Genomic DNA, 16,727 nt, shown 5'->3' with positions numbered 1-16,727 from the left:
AAAACTCCACTACTCCAATAACTAGATACTTAAACTCCAATACAATTCAACGAGATCTCCGATCTGATCTCAGTGCTGAACAACTCCCCTATATATACCCACACTGTCTATAAATAGACCATTACATCAGCATACATAATGCGTCTGGAATTTACTCTAAATTTCTAGAATGTTCCATTACCTTCTATTGCCTCCTATTGTTCTATTACCTATTCAACCAGTTTCTAAATAAAAATCTAGAATATTTCACCCAGACACAGTACGGTTCTAGAACATTCTCAGTGACACGGAAGTGGTAAATAAGTCGTATGCGACACTGTGGTTTTTCTGTTGTTTTCGGTTGCCCTGTGTTTTTTCTGTTGTTTTCGGTTGTCCTGTGGTTTTTCATTTTTTTTTCGGTTGTCTTGTGATTTTTCAATTTTTTTTCGGTTGCCCTGGGGTTTTTCAGTTGTTTTCGGTTGCCCTGTGGTTTTTCGGTTGTTTTCGGTTGTCCTGTGGTTTTTCAGTAGTTTTCGGTTGTCCTGTGGGTTTTCAGTTGTTTTCAGTTGTTTTCGGTTGTCCTAGGGTTTTTCAGTTTTTTTTCGGTTGTTCTGTGGTTTTTCAGTTGTTTTTGGTTGTCCTAGGGTTTTTCAGTTGTTTTCGGTTGCCCTGTGTTTTTTCAGTTGTTTTCGGTTGTTCTGTGGTTTTACAGTTGTTTACAAGTTTTTTTTTTAGTTTATCCACATGTTTTTCCTACGTGGCAGAACATACAAAAATGGCACCTAATATATTATGATGCGCAATGGGTTACATTAAATTAAACAATCATTAGTATATATGTCAAGCCTTTCACTTTCAATATCAGCTATGTTCTAGCCTATATTCTCCTCTCCAGCTACGAATATGCATATCGGCCAGTATGCTTTGTTTCTATACACATTTTAACATGTTATTTGTTTTGACCCACTTACAAACATGATTTATGTCATCATTTTGAAGAAAGGAGTGTATGTTCATCTGCATACATTTCAAAAATACAATTTAATAGAGCACGGCAATTGGTATGTCGCTGATCAAAATAGAAAAAGTAGTTGGCTCATTTCAACAAAGTGATTCATAAATTGCTGACGGCCTGCTAGATACGACCTAAATCAATCTATCATTGTCTCCATACAATAGGAACAACTTTTATTAAAATAAGTATGCTAAATGACAAGTCTTTTAATTCCTTCTTGGACATTTTAGTTAAAATTCCACTACTAGGAGTGGATCACACGCAATCACTGGTATCATGCTTTATGGCGACCAAGTACCAAACTTAGTTGCTGGCGTCGATGGGGGCGCCATTCATGTATTTTCTCGGGTTTGAGTAACGAAACAGAGGTTTCCAAAGAATATTCAACCTAGAACAATACCTAATTGATATCGAAAGCATTGAGCTAAAGAAGCAGTTTAGTAAATTTAGACTCAGGAATTACTGTCTCTGAATTTAAAGTGGAAGACCCACAAAACCCAAAGCTATATTGAAAAAAGAATTTGTAAGTAATGCACCATAAAGTAAATTGAAGATAAGGTTTATTTCATAAAGTTCCGCTAAAATATGAACAGCAAAGTGAATTACTTTTCAACAAAGCATAAACAAGCAGCCTGTCGGCTGAGATAGCTCCGCTGTTAGTAATACACATTTCAATTAAAGAACTGAAGATATCATTAGAAAATGAACAATATGTATATTATCAAAGCAATCGGACTTTCTGTTTTCAACAAGAATTCAAAAATATTACTTTTTACCGAAAATGACAAAAATAATCATTAAAATTAGAGAAATGAAGATATCATAATGAAATGAACAAATCTAAGAGAGGTCTATCCAAGGTACATATACACCAAGTATCAAAGCATTCAGACTTGTAGTTTCCAAGACGAAGTCGAAAAAGTACGGACGACGGACGCCGACGGACAATCACTAATATGATAAGCTCCGCTCGACAAAGTCGACAGCGGAGCAAAAAATGTCACCATTATGACGAACAATCTAATTATCGCAATTATGAGTACAAATATCTTATGTTTGCCAAGTAGAAACATGCTCAATTGTAAACAAGCTACCCCCAGGCTGGCACAATGAGTCTGAATTAACAAGTATTTTTCTTTTCAAAGTAAACTGATGTTCATGTCTATGTTCGAGTCAGTGTAACAGTTGTGTCAATAAATATATATGTCAGTTGATAAGACAGAAGCAATTCATTATTGTAAAGTTTTCACGTTGCACTGGCGTACGCCCGATACCTTTCATACTTAACTGCAGTCCTATAATTTGCTGTAGTCGATTGTCTGTGTTTCACCTGGATTGATATTCCTCAACATTAATAGCATCGCGAATTTAATAACCCAACCAATCTGATTTATTTCACCAGAAAATTATGTATACAATAATTGAGATATATAAAGGGGAAAATTAATATACAAAGTAGTCTAGTTTATGGCCCTATCACTCAAAATAAATTAACTAGTATGAAAAGAAAGTGGTATGGTAACATAAAATTAATGAGTAAGTACTTAATCAGAAAAATACGTGAGTAAATTAAATGTCTAAGTTAAAACAAAATACATGTAGCAGTAAGTGGTATGCATCATTTGAACGACAAGATGCTCACTGTGATAAGAGCAATTTTTTCAGTGCTGTTTTAAATTGGTTTCTATTGCGTAAACCTTTTACTTGGACAGTAAGGGAATTCCAATATTTGACCGCTGAATTTGTGAAGTTATGTTGGGAAAGTCATAAATTCATTTTCATGACTGACAAGTTTCCACTGGAAATGACTGTTGTTGGGTAACGATGGGAATGCTGATCAATATAATGACTGATATCATGGGCAAAGTGATTATTCTTAAGGTCAAATATGAACAAACAAGTGTGAAGTTTGCAGAGTTTGTTAATGTCAAGGATGCCAAGCTTCTGAAAGAGAGGTACAGAGTGTGTATATAAATCGGAGAAGGTGATAAGTCGTACAGTCAAGCTTTTTTTTTGCCTTTCAGTGAAAGTTACAATTGCATAGACCCCTAAACGACTATTGAATTTCGCTTAATGGATGGATATGTCATTTTTTCTATTTTTGCAAACATTTCCAGAATTACTTACTCACATGTGATTAATATAAGTGTTAGATGCGGGTCGGTTTGGTTACGTAATTAGCTGGTGTAAATTAATGTCTCAACCAAATATATATGCTGAGAATATTGACACTCAAGTGTAACCACATCAATATGATACATTTTCGTGACATTCTATGTGTATATCATTACAACCTGACGAACCAGAGCCGCTAGAAATGACTCTCATCATGTGTCAAGTAGATACAAAGTTTGCAAGATTCTTACCATAAAGTGTGTGTTTACTACTAATCAACATCTTGAAGTAAGGTCCTGAACTTCGTAGCGGTAAACTGTAAATTTATTGAAGATCAGAGCTGTATAGGTACAACTAAATAGCATGGTATTTCGTAACAAATTCCCAACTATATAGGATTAATGAATTGCAATTAATAGATACAGATATTACAATTATAAGAACTAAACAGAGACAATTAACAGAAAAAGTATAAACAAAGAACAACGAAATAAATGCAGATATCACACATAGGCAGCGGTACGAAATGTTGCATGGGGGGGGGGCGAGATCAGCTCACCGGAAAAAATTGAAATCGACACACTAATACTGATCTTCCAGTGTCAGTCTCTCATTTACGGGGGGCATCGAACGCAATAGTGCTCCAGATGTGACATCCATGCATTTTTAATGAGGTCACATATATGATATAAAATATGTTCATCTGATCTTGCGCCCAATGTCTTCAATAAATTACTGGTTGAACGTCTCTATGTGCACTGGTGCTCCAGATATAATTATTTTAATGATGTCACATGCCCATATATGGTCATGACATATGTTGATAAGATCTAGCGTATAATGTGCTCGAAAGTATATATAATGTTTCCGCTCATGAAAATAATAATACAGAATTAAAATACAATATTCACTCTCATAAAATATTAATACAGAATTCAATATGTTTACTTTAATTAAAATAGTGGTACAGAATTCAAATATTATGCTTACTCGCACAAACACAGCTGTAAAGAAACTCCGACAAAAATACAATTAAAACAGGGTGTACAAACTTATTTTGCCCTTATTTATCATAATATATTCACTTATATTTTAAGTACCAATAGAATTGTAATAATACATACACAACACATATATCATAATATAATGCAGCTAAGCAGACCAAATATCGAGCATGTTCATAAGCAGTATATGTTAAGAATGAATGACCACAAATCAAAGAATATAACAAATACACAATATCCAGTGAACAGATAGATATCTGCAGAATGACTTGCTTCTTTCTTCTTGTTTAAGATGAAGATCGAGACGAAGTTATCGAACCAATAATTGCATTCTACTTGTTGATCTGCACAAAGATTGAAAAATAACATAAGTTTATTGTGGACAGAAAACTGTCTACTCATCGTTTATCTCATTCAAAGAATTGTTTATTACCACTTCCCCTAATACGTTGTTTTAGATGATTTGCAAGTTTTATGTGCGTGTGGCATTTTCTATAAATTAAACAGTCACCTATGGGAACCTTACGCATAACAATAAATACTTGAAAGAGTATCTCAGTTGTTTGATAACCAACTACAAACTAGGGTGAAATATTGTATTCTGACCCAAACACCACATACACTTACAAATGGTTAAATTGGACCTATTGTGTAGATCTACTCATAATAAACAAATAATATTTATTAAATATATTTTTCATTTCTGTATGGATTTTAGAAATGAACAAAAAATATTTGTCAATGTATGTTTGTATGAGGGAAGTCCAATTATTACAGAGATCATACATAATTATTAAATTGCGTATGCAGGAGGTTTACGCGATAGTGATAATTGTTTTTCTCATTTTTCTCACTGTGTCATTTGTTATAAATAAAACATTATCAACTAATTTACATGCCTTAAATAAAATAATTGATGTCATTCAAGATGCGATGTCTTCATCATACGAACTAATGATAAACACGTTACAAAATTTGCATTGCTTGAAATATAGTTTGGAGATCTCCAACACTTCGCATGTCAAAACCAAAATATGGCGATGGTACATTATCTTGGTTTTGCATTTATGAATTGTAATACAACCTGAATAAAGCCTTTTTTGACACTATTTCTTCTAAGCTGTTGATGATGGTTTTAATGCAGGTGATTGTATATTTATTAACATCTTGACTTAGGGAGAGAAGGGTGCCGCTGTTATTTTGGACCAGGTACACATGTTGTGAGAACCACAAAAAGGGAGGCTGGTGCATTAACAACCCACTGGTCCGATGATTGGACAGAGAGGGCTCTCTTACACTGACCAAATAACCCCCTGATACCTTTGAACTCTCAAGACATATTCCAGCCAGCCCGTAGCATATTGAGCTACATTGAGTTGAACTACTATTAGTAGACCCAAGAAATCATCTGTCATGATCCTATTTGACTGAGACATTCAATAAGCAGCTGGACATTTATAACATATATGGAAGTGAATTATTGACCCCTTCCCCATTTTCGCCTGTGTGCAACTATGAGACCCACCCACAAGATAGCATACATTTGTCAATCTGGCCTTGAACACAGTAATCGTGAGGAAGAAATGAAAGTTATAGATCAGCACACTGAAAAGATAGGTCTCAAAATGTGGATATAAGACTGACCACAGCTACTTCAGCATTACTAAAATACAACACTTATGGCAGCTGTGGGATTTGAATGATAAAGTCGCTTGGTGCTAGTACAAGTCATGCCAATAGAAATGCAATGATGCATTGAAATAGGACAGGTAAGTTTGTAAGGTAATAATGGAAATTACTGACTAGATGGCAATCCCAAAATGCTATACCAGAAAGAGAAATATTGAACGTAATATTCAGATCCCAGAACTATTAATCAAGGAGTTAAAGTATCCATGGAAACGGAGTCAGAGACTAGGAGGTTGGTACAAAATTTGGAAGAGAAATAAATTGAGCAACAACAAAAAACAGAAAGTATGGAAATCCACTAGAACCATCAGCCAGGTAGAGTGGTAGACATTTTCCCCTATCGGTGGAGTTTAATCACTGTACGTCAAAAGTGCAAATGGGAAGCTAACCTAGCTCGAGGAATTACACCAAGAATCACAATCTTTGATGCTAAGGCATCTAACCCAGAGGAATTGTTTTCATAATTGACTGATAGTAAATACTAGATCTCACTAAAAGGTTCTGGCCATTGACCCCTGACACAAAGACCAATACTGTCTTCCTTAAATAAAATACGTTTTACCTAATAAAATATGGTTTCATGCTTACCATGGCATAGTATGTGTAAGATTGATCGGCGTGAATTCTTGTTTCTAATTATATATGCATATACTTGTCTTGAACTATATTGTTCTCATAAATCTAAATTAACTCTGTGTTTCATAAATTAATTGGTTAAGAACCTGCACGAGAGGTTGTAAAAATGTTATTAAGTGTTTTGGGTTAACATTTGACCTGAACCCGTGACCTTGTGACAATTATAGAAATGTTATTATCACAAGAATTGACCCATTCACTTAAATGGACTGCTTATATAATATGCTCTATAAATATAACTAATTTTCCAATTTGGTTATCCGAAATGTATCAAATATAAACAATTGCCCCAGAAACTAACTTTATTTAAGGTGATTTGATTGGGTGTGTAATGTTTGTTGTGAAATGTACCGTGGACATGTAATGTTCAACAATAACAAATCTGCAAAATATATTGCCAGACATAAGTTGTATTTGTGGTTGAAAAAATGTATACTACCGTGATAGCGAAGTGGGGACAAAATAAGAAAATTAAATTGTTTTAGTCTTACTATGAGTTCCATGTCGCCTGGTATTTAATGAAAGCAACCAAGTGAAGCCATTTTATTTTATAAAACCGTTCTGAATGACGCTAGTTTGAGGGGCGAAGCAATTTTGTGTGATATGTTACAATTACTTAATTTAAACTGTCATTCATGCACGTGTTGATTTATATATGTCAGTAATCGCACAGTCTAGTAAGTTGGTACAAAATACATTTGAATATATAACTCACATTTTAGTAAAGTAATATTGTATTTAAGACCAGCGATTGTGACCATTTGTCGAACGACCGTTTAAAATTTCCGATTTTACAACTTTTGATTGTATTTTTTAACATTTTTGACTGACTCATTATTTATTTGTGTTTATTAGTTTATTTATTCTGCCCTAAGCAATTTTTATTTATTTTTTGCATGTTAGTGATTTAATATTGAGGTATGGTTTATTTGTTACAAGCTTAAATAAGACGAAAATTCTACACCTATTCTTGAGGAGCGTCCAGCCAGTCGAAAAGAATGAACAGATTGGAACACCAACGTAATATACGCATATTCAGAGTCCGTGTTGACGGCCCCCCCCTCCCCCCCACTCAGGATCCATAGGGGGCCGCATGCGCGTTCCCATTTTCTCGGGAAAGAGGGTACTTTTTGACGATCTGTCTCGGGAACATTTTCCCGAGAAAATCGTAGAAAAGGGGGTATTTTTTGCTTGTTTTCCCGAGATTCTCAAAATAGGGGGTGTATTTCAAAACACTTCCCGAGATATACAAAAAAAGGGGAGTTTAAAAGGAGTTCTAGACTGAAAAGTTCCCTAGATAGGGGGTGAAATTCATCGGAAAAGCCCGTGAAAGGGGGGGGTTAAATTTTCTTCTTTTCCCTAGATAGGGGGGGGGGTCAAAAAAATGAGGGAACAAGCATAGACCCCCCTAAATATAGGGAGTGGGGGGGTCACGCCCCAGAGAGCATAGAGAATGTATGTTATGTACATTACTGTTTATACGCTAACATTCCTCAATGCATGTACATTATGTTCCTAAAAGGAATTAGCAAACCCTTAGCCAGAGCCTACATTACACTTTCGTGAATGAGCATGTTCATTACTTCTATGTCATACGTGTTCAGTAAAGAGAGGACTGTCATATAAGATGACATAGCACAGCGTGACAAGACGTGACGCGCACCCACACTTACAGCAATTCCAGGCACTGATTTGACACTGAAGTAGTGCTAGATGTTGATAACTTACTACAATAGGTTTTTTCGTACACCGTAAAAATGTGTAATTTTTCTCGGTACGTACAAGAATTTACATCTAAATAAAAAAGTCGTAAAGAGTAATCCAGGGAAATTACATTTTCGAAACTGTAAAACGACTAGATGACACAATTCACTCCAAAATTATTACTGTAAACTGTAAAAACGTCTTTTTTTCCTTGTAAATTGTAAAAAGCCCTTTTTATTTTCCGTAAAACTGTACCAGCTAACCCCCCCCCCCCCCGTTATTGATATACTGGATGAAGTCTTCATAGGACATTTGTTGCAGGCGCTTTGATCAATAATTCTGTCATGATCAGTCGGTCAGCTGGTTCTGTAAAATAACTAACTAACGTTATTTTCAGTGCGTATATATGCGTTATTTTCACCACTTTATGCGCCCCTCTCACTGAAATAACATGTGATGCAAATTGAAGTACGAAACTAAGTTGAGAGCCTCGGTCGTTTATTGGAGGAGAAATTCAAAACTAATGTACCGACACTTTTATGGGCGGAGCTTTCTTCCGGCGCACTTCAAATTGCAGACATGCATTATGCAACAACTTCTGTAAATTTGAAAACAAAGTGTGTAACCTATTGTAGTAAGTTATCAACATCTAGCACTACTTCAGCGTCAAATCAGTGCCTGGAATAGTAAAAACCGGTTTCATACAATGACACAAAATATTATATGCTATTTATGAACATTTTTATTGTCATGATTTATTTCTATCTGTCTAAAAGATAGGTCACTGATACGACTTGATAACTGTTTCTAGTGTATGGGTGTGTCATATTATTCATCACTTTCTGTACTGTACTGCGGAATTAGAAAATATAGTGTGTATTGTCACTAATCATTTTTGTTCTTGCTTGTGTAAGACCACCCTGAACACACGTTTGGGTATGAGTTATTGTCAGTATTGTTATCATTATAACATGTCTTCAACATGATTATATGCAATGCACACACAACATTAATATTGGCAGTCAATGCAATCAAACATGAGAAATGGCGTTGCACACTTTTTTTGTACAATTTCAGAAATAGGTTGACAATAAATTGTTCACAACGTCTAGGTACATCAGAGTTGAAATATTAATTACGTAACACCTGTTTTCAATTTAAATGCCCTCGTACAACATTTATTGAAACGTAACATTCTAAAGATATTTACAAACTGAGGTAATTTGTCAAATATTGATGAAAGCGACGAGAATCACTACAACATTGCAGTGATCATAATGATAACATAGAAATACAAGGTATCTGAATTGAAACAAAGCCATATAATTATTCAATTCATCACCAAAATATGAAGATTAGAGTCTTGCTCTGAATACTGTGAATGACCTGCCCAGTAGTTCTGCCGAGAATCATAAAACGACCTTGTATTCAATAACCTGTCCTGGATTTGAGCTAAGAATGATACAATGTCATTATTTGGTATAAACTTGTGTAGCAATTCATTGATAATGATTTCATCAATATAATAAATCTAATAGGTTTTAATCTAAGTGGATCTGAAATTGATATATATGTTGTTTTTACGGGTCTAAGTTGTTGTTTGAAATGTCAAACCGTTTCACAAAATTGGAATAAAAAAATTTACGAGTTCAAGAACACAAATAAAACAAATGACACACAAGAATTGACAAAATAATTCACAAGCACAAAACAATTGACGAGTACACTATACGACACAGAGAAGGTAAATGTGACAATTCTGTATAGTTAATGCATGAAGCAATCATTACTCCATTGTACAATGTTAGGAAATATAACTGTAAGCTGACAATCAGTTATTATAACATTAGTATAACAGGCCAGCAAAAATAGAAAACAACTCACCAGTTTTTATACGAATTACCACGCACAATTCGAGCACTGTGTGAATACTTTGCTGAAATAAAAAAAATATTTCATGAAATAAAACAGAGACAGGTTCATATATTACTTCGACAAAAATCCCCTTAACCTGAAGATAAAATAAAGCAAAGCAGTCTGGGGGACTATGCAGAATAACAGCATTAAATACAATATAACTCAACACACTTTGCAATAACAGACACGGAAAAATAGCAAGACTGGAACAGATTATAACTACATTTAATATGCATTGTGAAAAAGATTATCAACAACAATCAATAAACGAATAAAATTGTTTCGAATAATGACAATACGAGAGAAATGCAAAATATCGTACCTACATTACTCACAAAACAAATAATACAAATAGAACATTATATTACACTTAATAACATACAATACACCAATGCAATAGATCATTTTCGAACAGGCTTGCATTATGAACAGGTTATTATACAAAACTCCAAAGTAGCAGATAAAATTTATTGAATTTAAATTCCACATTGATTAAAGAAATTCAATGAACAAAGTGCAGATAAATAAACCCAGACTTCCCAAACAAAGATTCAAGTTGAAACTTCAAATCTGAAAAATAATATTAACACTTGGCCACTACTTTTTTACTTTTGTTATATATAACTCAAATCGTTATGAAAGTATTTTTATTGAAGATATCAGGGGAGTTGTCTTTGATACAAGGTCAGACGATTATATTTTATATACATTATATTATGAAGGCCTGATTGCCATAGATACAGAAATGTTTGAAAAGATTCGTAAAGGATACGGACGGATTATCATGTCATTTTGGAAACAAGTGCCAATTATGTAGACGTTGGTAAAGTGTCATGATTTTGTTTTCGCGTATCTGTTGACCGACTTAATTAGTTGATTATTAGCCGAATTGCGTGTTATGTCTGTCATCGTTCAGGCCTATTTGAAGTTTTGGACGGAACTTGGCTCAGTGATTTGGAACTAATTACCAGATAACCGTCGCGATTCTGACAGTTGGTATTCCATAGTTATTAATGTAGTGAACGATTAATCAAAAGATATGACGTATTCAGTACTTAGTGTGATTGGCTTTATGATTGAAGGTTACGCCCTAGAGTCTTTTTACTGTTTTGTAATTGGTTAGAGTTGTGAAAATGAATAAAGAGAATTTGAGTTGGTCTTGGGGAGCACAGCACGATAGACGCAGTAGAGAGAGAGTGCAGTCCTGGGCAGTCGAGAGTCCAGTCCAGGGGCGAGCCTTGAGGCAGTCCAGTCTTGGGGACTATTTCCCCAGGGCGCTGTGTCTTATAGAGTGCTCGATTGACCGACTAAGACGAGAGCTGAAACGTATTTCGTTGTGTGTGTCTTATTTGACTGTAAAGTTAAAGTGACATTCCCGATCCCGTACCTCAAGGGGACGAGATAGAGAGACGAGACGAGATTCCCCCCTGACAAGTGTGGAGAACCCGAGAGAGAGAGATTTATCCCCCTGATAAAAGATCTGGATCTTATTGCCATTGGTTTCAGTGACAATTCATTGCCAGATAACGTACAAACATAAAAACTAATTTTCTCATTTTTTTTAAAAGAGGGGCTGTTCTTCAGAAAAAAACCAAGCAATTTTTGAAGGATTCTTCACCATTGGGTGGGGGTCAATGTATGATTCGTTGAGTGAATAAGTTTCAATTTAAATAAGAATAAGATTCAATTTGTATTTTTCTTTCTAAAAAGAAATTAGAAGTTTATTATGCCAATATGTTATTTTGAATACAAGCATTTGTATATACCGTTAACATCTTCATCACTTGGTAAAACATGATTTTCTGACTGACCATTACCAGATGTACATAATGAATGTCGTAGTGACCAGTCGAAAGGACTATCAATATCACTGACACGTAACGCCGTCATGCTTGAGGATACCAAGCTCTGTGTACTCGTTCTGCTATTGGTTTGAGATATACTATGCGCCTCCAGTGGCCATGGTCTGAATCGTGTACGGCTGTGGACTCTTTCATGTCGACGCCACTTTGCTCGTCTGTTTTGGAACCACACCTACACATTGACAGAAATATTTCAAGGCATTAACCATAAGAATGCAATAATTTGGAAAAAGATCTTGGGCAACGTTTGTATATATTTTTCAAAAATTCTGAATCAATTGAACATAATTTCCCAATGAATTAACATTCATGAATGGGTCGTGTTAACAAATACATAGCGTGCAAACACATGTGTATGTTAACATACGATATTTTACTTTTCGTTAAAAAATGTATAGTAGTGTATAAGTTTATATGGTTATTGGCACTCGCTTCCACTACAATCATATAAGTAGTCATATGTATTATTTATCAATCGTTTGTTTGGAGGAAACTTGATATGTTAGTCAATATTTAAATTCCAAGGATAGAAGGGTTTCATCACCGGAAACATTGAATTTAAACGGTTTCTTTAAAATTTCTGAACGGCATTTATAATGTACGATAAATATATAATTATACCTGTATTCGGGTCTCTGGTAGATTGGTTTTTGTCGCCAGTTCCTCTCTGATAAACACATCTGGATAGTGCGTCATCTCAAATGTTTTCTCTAGTTCTTTCAACTGCATGTTGTCAAAGGTAGTACGATGACGACGTTGGGTGACCATCGAATCATTGTTACCGTAACACGACTCTTCCTTATTGTATTCTACAGACACAATTGAGAAAACACATAATGATCGCTTATTAATTGTATATATGACAATATCAACGCCAGATTTCGTTGAAAAAGTCTACCTACCTGATGACTGCGTTTCGTTATCACTTATGCTAGGTACGCTCATATTTCCTCACGATTGTAATATAGTGAAATGAACAGTATATATTCCACTTTGCGACAGTAGGAGCACAGATCTGATGTGATTGGGCCTCCTCATATCCTACCTATACCACGCCCACTATCACTATCATTGTCAGATTGGATGGGAGGAAATAGTGCGTGAATTCGTTAATCACGACTCCCTTACAGTTACTAATACGAATTTATTTTCCACAAATTCGAACATATACTAAACCATGATTGGCTGATTACTAAAAATGAAATAAATATTGCTCACATCAAAATCACAAAAGTTAAAAATACAGAATACATAGGTTTTCCATAGAACTCTGAAATACAGGTATATATTTATTTCTAAGGTCAATGGGTTTTACTACATTTAAAGTTTAACCCTTATCCTGGCTTTATATTAGATATAGATATGCCAATTAATAATAATTAGTGTTGTTTTCGCACCTTCAACACAGCTATAGCTTTCCATTAACACTGACAAATAGTTGCTGAAATTACATTTTTCTTGGAGACCTTTTCAAAGCGACGACAATTTTTGAATTGCCTTCACTTTAGCAAAACTATTCCACATTGGAAACGTTCGATATCAATCTTTCTGTCTTGTTTTACTGAATCTAGAAATCTCCTCCGCGCATGTGACGTGGACTCTAAAATCAAGTGTGCATGGATGGTGTGTAAGTTGACTTCACAATGGAACGCTGGGAGACAACTCACTAGCATAACATACACCAATGATTCAAGGCAACTTGTACAAATAAGTGTACAATAGCTAAACCGAAGACGAACAATTAATAGTCTTCAGTTTTGGTTACGTCTCGTTCTCTTCAATATTCATCTCATATATGAATGTAACATTAATGCTACTATCAATGTTTTCACGACCAGTACACATATCATTATTCATCTCATATATATATGAATGTAACATTAATGCTACTATCAATGTTTTCACGACCAGTACACATATCACTATTCATCTCATATATATGAATGTAACATTAATGCTACTATCAATGTTTTCACGACCAGTACACATATCACTATTCATCTCATATATATGAATGTAACATTAATGCTACTATCAATGTTGTCACGACCAGTACACATATCATTATTCATCTCATATATATGACTGTAACATTAATGCTACTATCAATGTTGTCACGACCAGTACACATATCACTATTCATCTCATATATATGAATGTAACATTAATGCTACTATCAATGTTTTCACGACCAGAACACATATCATTATTCATCTCATATATATATGAATGTAACATTAATGCTACTATCAATGTTGTCACGACCAGTACACATATCATTATTCATCTCATATATATGAATGTAACATTAATGCTACTATCAATGTTTTCACGACCAGAACACATCATTATTCATCTCATATATATGACTGTAACATTAATGCTACTATCAATGTTTTCACGACCAGAACACATATCATTATTCATCTCATATATATGAATGTAACATTAATGCTACTATCAATGTTGTCACGACCAGTACACATATCATTATTCATCTCATATATATGAATGTAACATTAATGCTACTATCAATGTTGTCACGACCAGTACACATATCATTATTCATCTCATATATATGAATGTAACATTAATGCTACTATCAATGTTGTCACGACCAGAACACATATCATTATTCATCTCATATATGAATGTAACATTAATGCTACTATCAATGTTTTCACGACCAAAACACATAACATTATTCATCTCATATATATGACTGTAACATTAATGCTACTATCAATGTTGTCACGATCAGTACACATATCATTATTCATCTCATATATATGAATGTAACATTAATGCTACTATCAATGTTTTCACGACCAAAACACATAACATTATTCATCTCATATATATGACTGTAACATTAATGCTACTATCAATGTTGTCACGACCAGAACACATCATTATTCATCTCATATATATGAATGTAACATTAATGCTACTATCAATGTTTTTACGACCAGTACACATATCACTATTCATCTCATATCTATGAATGTAACATTAATGCTACTATCAATGTTTTCACGACCAGAACACATAACATTATTCATCTCATATATATGAATGTAACATTAATGCTACTATCAATGTTGTCATGACCAGTAGACATATCATTATTCATCTCATATATATATGAATGTTCATCTTATAAATGGATGTGAAGTGATTAAATAAATAAATAAAAAATACAATAAACTTTTGAAATCTAAAGTCAACAAGTGGTTACCATATTTAATTAGGTACAAGGCTGTAATTTGAATAATCCAGACAATTGAGTTAACCTTTAGTGTAAGTGTAAATTATTCAACAGATTATGTTTTTTCTAATATAGCACGTTTGTATCACAATTTCAATATACTTACATTGCCCACATGTTCATCTTACTTAAAGAGAATTGGAGAAATTAAGGCTAAAGCTATGTTCTACAGTAGCGATGATCAATAAATTGTACCATTTACAGACAGTTTGTTGTAACAATTGAACAAACAGTATGTCTAGTAGCAGCTACATTTGAATAATGAATGTAATTATCTCCGCAACCCTGTTTACTACGTCACTGTCACATGGTTCAAATGTACTGGAGTACAAGAACACGATCACCGAGACAGCCATATGTGAAGGTGTCTGAGTTTTGAAGTTCAATGCTTTGTCAGAGAAGAAGATGTTAACCATTAGTAAACTGGAAATACTTCTCTGTAAATATTTAAAAAACGTTTATATAGTCGGAACACATTTACATGGACTTAGTTTCACCTAGTATCTCCCGTGAAATCCAGTCAGAAATACTGGAAACCACGGGGATTAGTCTTATAGATAATGATCAGCGATTAATTTTACCACATGACTGTTCGATGTGTTCCTCTATATATATTGGTTTAGAATGAAATAACAGACTCACAATTCTTACAAAAATTTCATAACACCCCCATCTTAAGTTAATTTGTTGGCAACTAATTCAGTTTACCGCATTTAAAGTTATTCTATTAGAGTCCCGTAAAGACAGAATACTCAAATTAACATAAAGCAATAATTATAGAATTAAAATTTAGAAGCAGAGACGGAAATATTATTGTCTACATAGTATAGCAGACTCTTCGAAATGTATGGAATGACTACAATATATAATTCATGTATATACTTTTGTCAAGGACTTTTGTCAAATATTTTTTAAAGATTAAAAGACTTTAGTCTATGCTGTTTTTATATCAACGTTAACATTAATCGTCTAATGACATCAATAAACGTGGAGAAATCCAAAAAAAATACTGGCAGCGGTGGGATTCGAACCCACGCCATCGAAATGACTGGTGCCTAAAACCAGCGCCTTAGACCGCTCGGCCACGCTACCTTACAGCAAATGTAAGCTTTGTATAACACTCCAATTCTGAGTATATTGAGCAAATACTTTAAATTGAATATTACAAGTTGTCTAAAAATGAATAATTAAATATCAGGTAGTAAACGTTACATCGAACACTTGACGTGTGTTACAAGAATAATACAGTCGTTACGCAGTATTGACAGCCATGTTTGTTGTCAACGCAGAACACAACAGTAGAGCGAAGTGATTCATGCCAACTTATCGACACTTATTTTATAATGACGTGAAGCCATAACAAAAGTCTTGTCAATTGACTTGTTATCGGATATATTTGTGACGTTTTGGCGTACCCACAGCCATTTAATAGTGTGGTAATGTGATTGACACGACCCCTGGCCTTGAGATTGAAATAGAATACTTCGAAAGAGCATTTTTCTAAAACCATACGAATTCACACTCGAGGTTTTTACCTA

The 16,727-nt window shown here is 34.2% G+C and overlaps 1 non-coding gene across 1 annotated transcript; it reads right to left on the bottom strand.

The window, feature by feature from the left end:
* Positions 1-16,199: 16,199 nt before the first annotated feature.
* Positions 16,200-16,281, bottom strand: TRNAL-UAG (transfer RNA leucine (anticodon UAG)). Its single transcript has one exon. It is a non-coding gene; the product is annotated as a tRNA-Leu (tRNA).
* Positions 16,282-16,727: the final 446 nt, after the last annotated feature.

This window comes from Saccoglossus kowalevskii, chromosome 2, assembly GCF_978046115.1.
Source record: "Saccoglossus kowalevskii chromosome 2, keSacKowa6.1, whole genome shotgun sequence".
NCBI lineage: Eukaryota > Metazoa > Hemichordata > Enteropneusta > Harrimaniidae > Saccoglossus > Saccoglossus kowalevskii.
The sequence above is the reverse complement of the archived record's forward strand: the minus strand, read 5'-3'. Positions and strand labels throughout refer to the sequence as shown.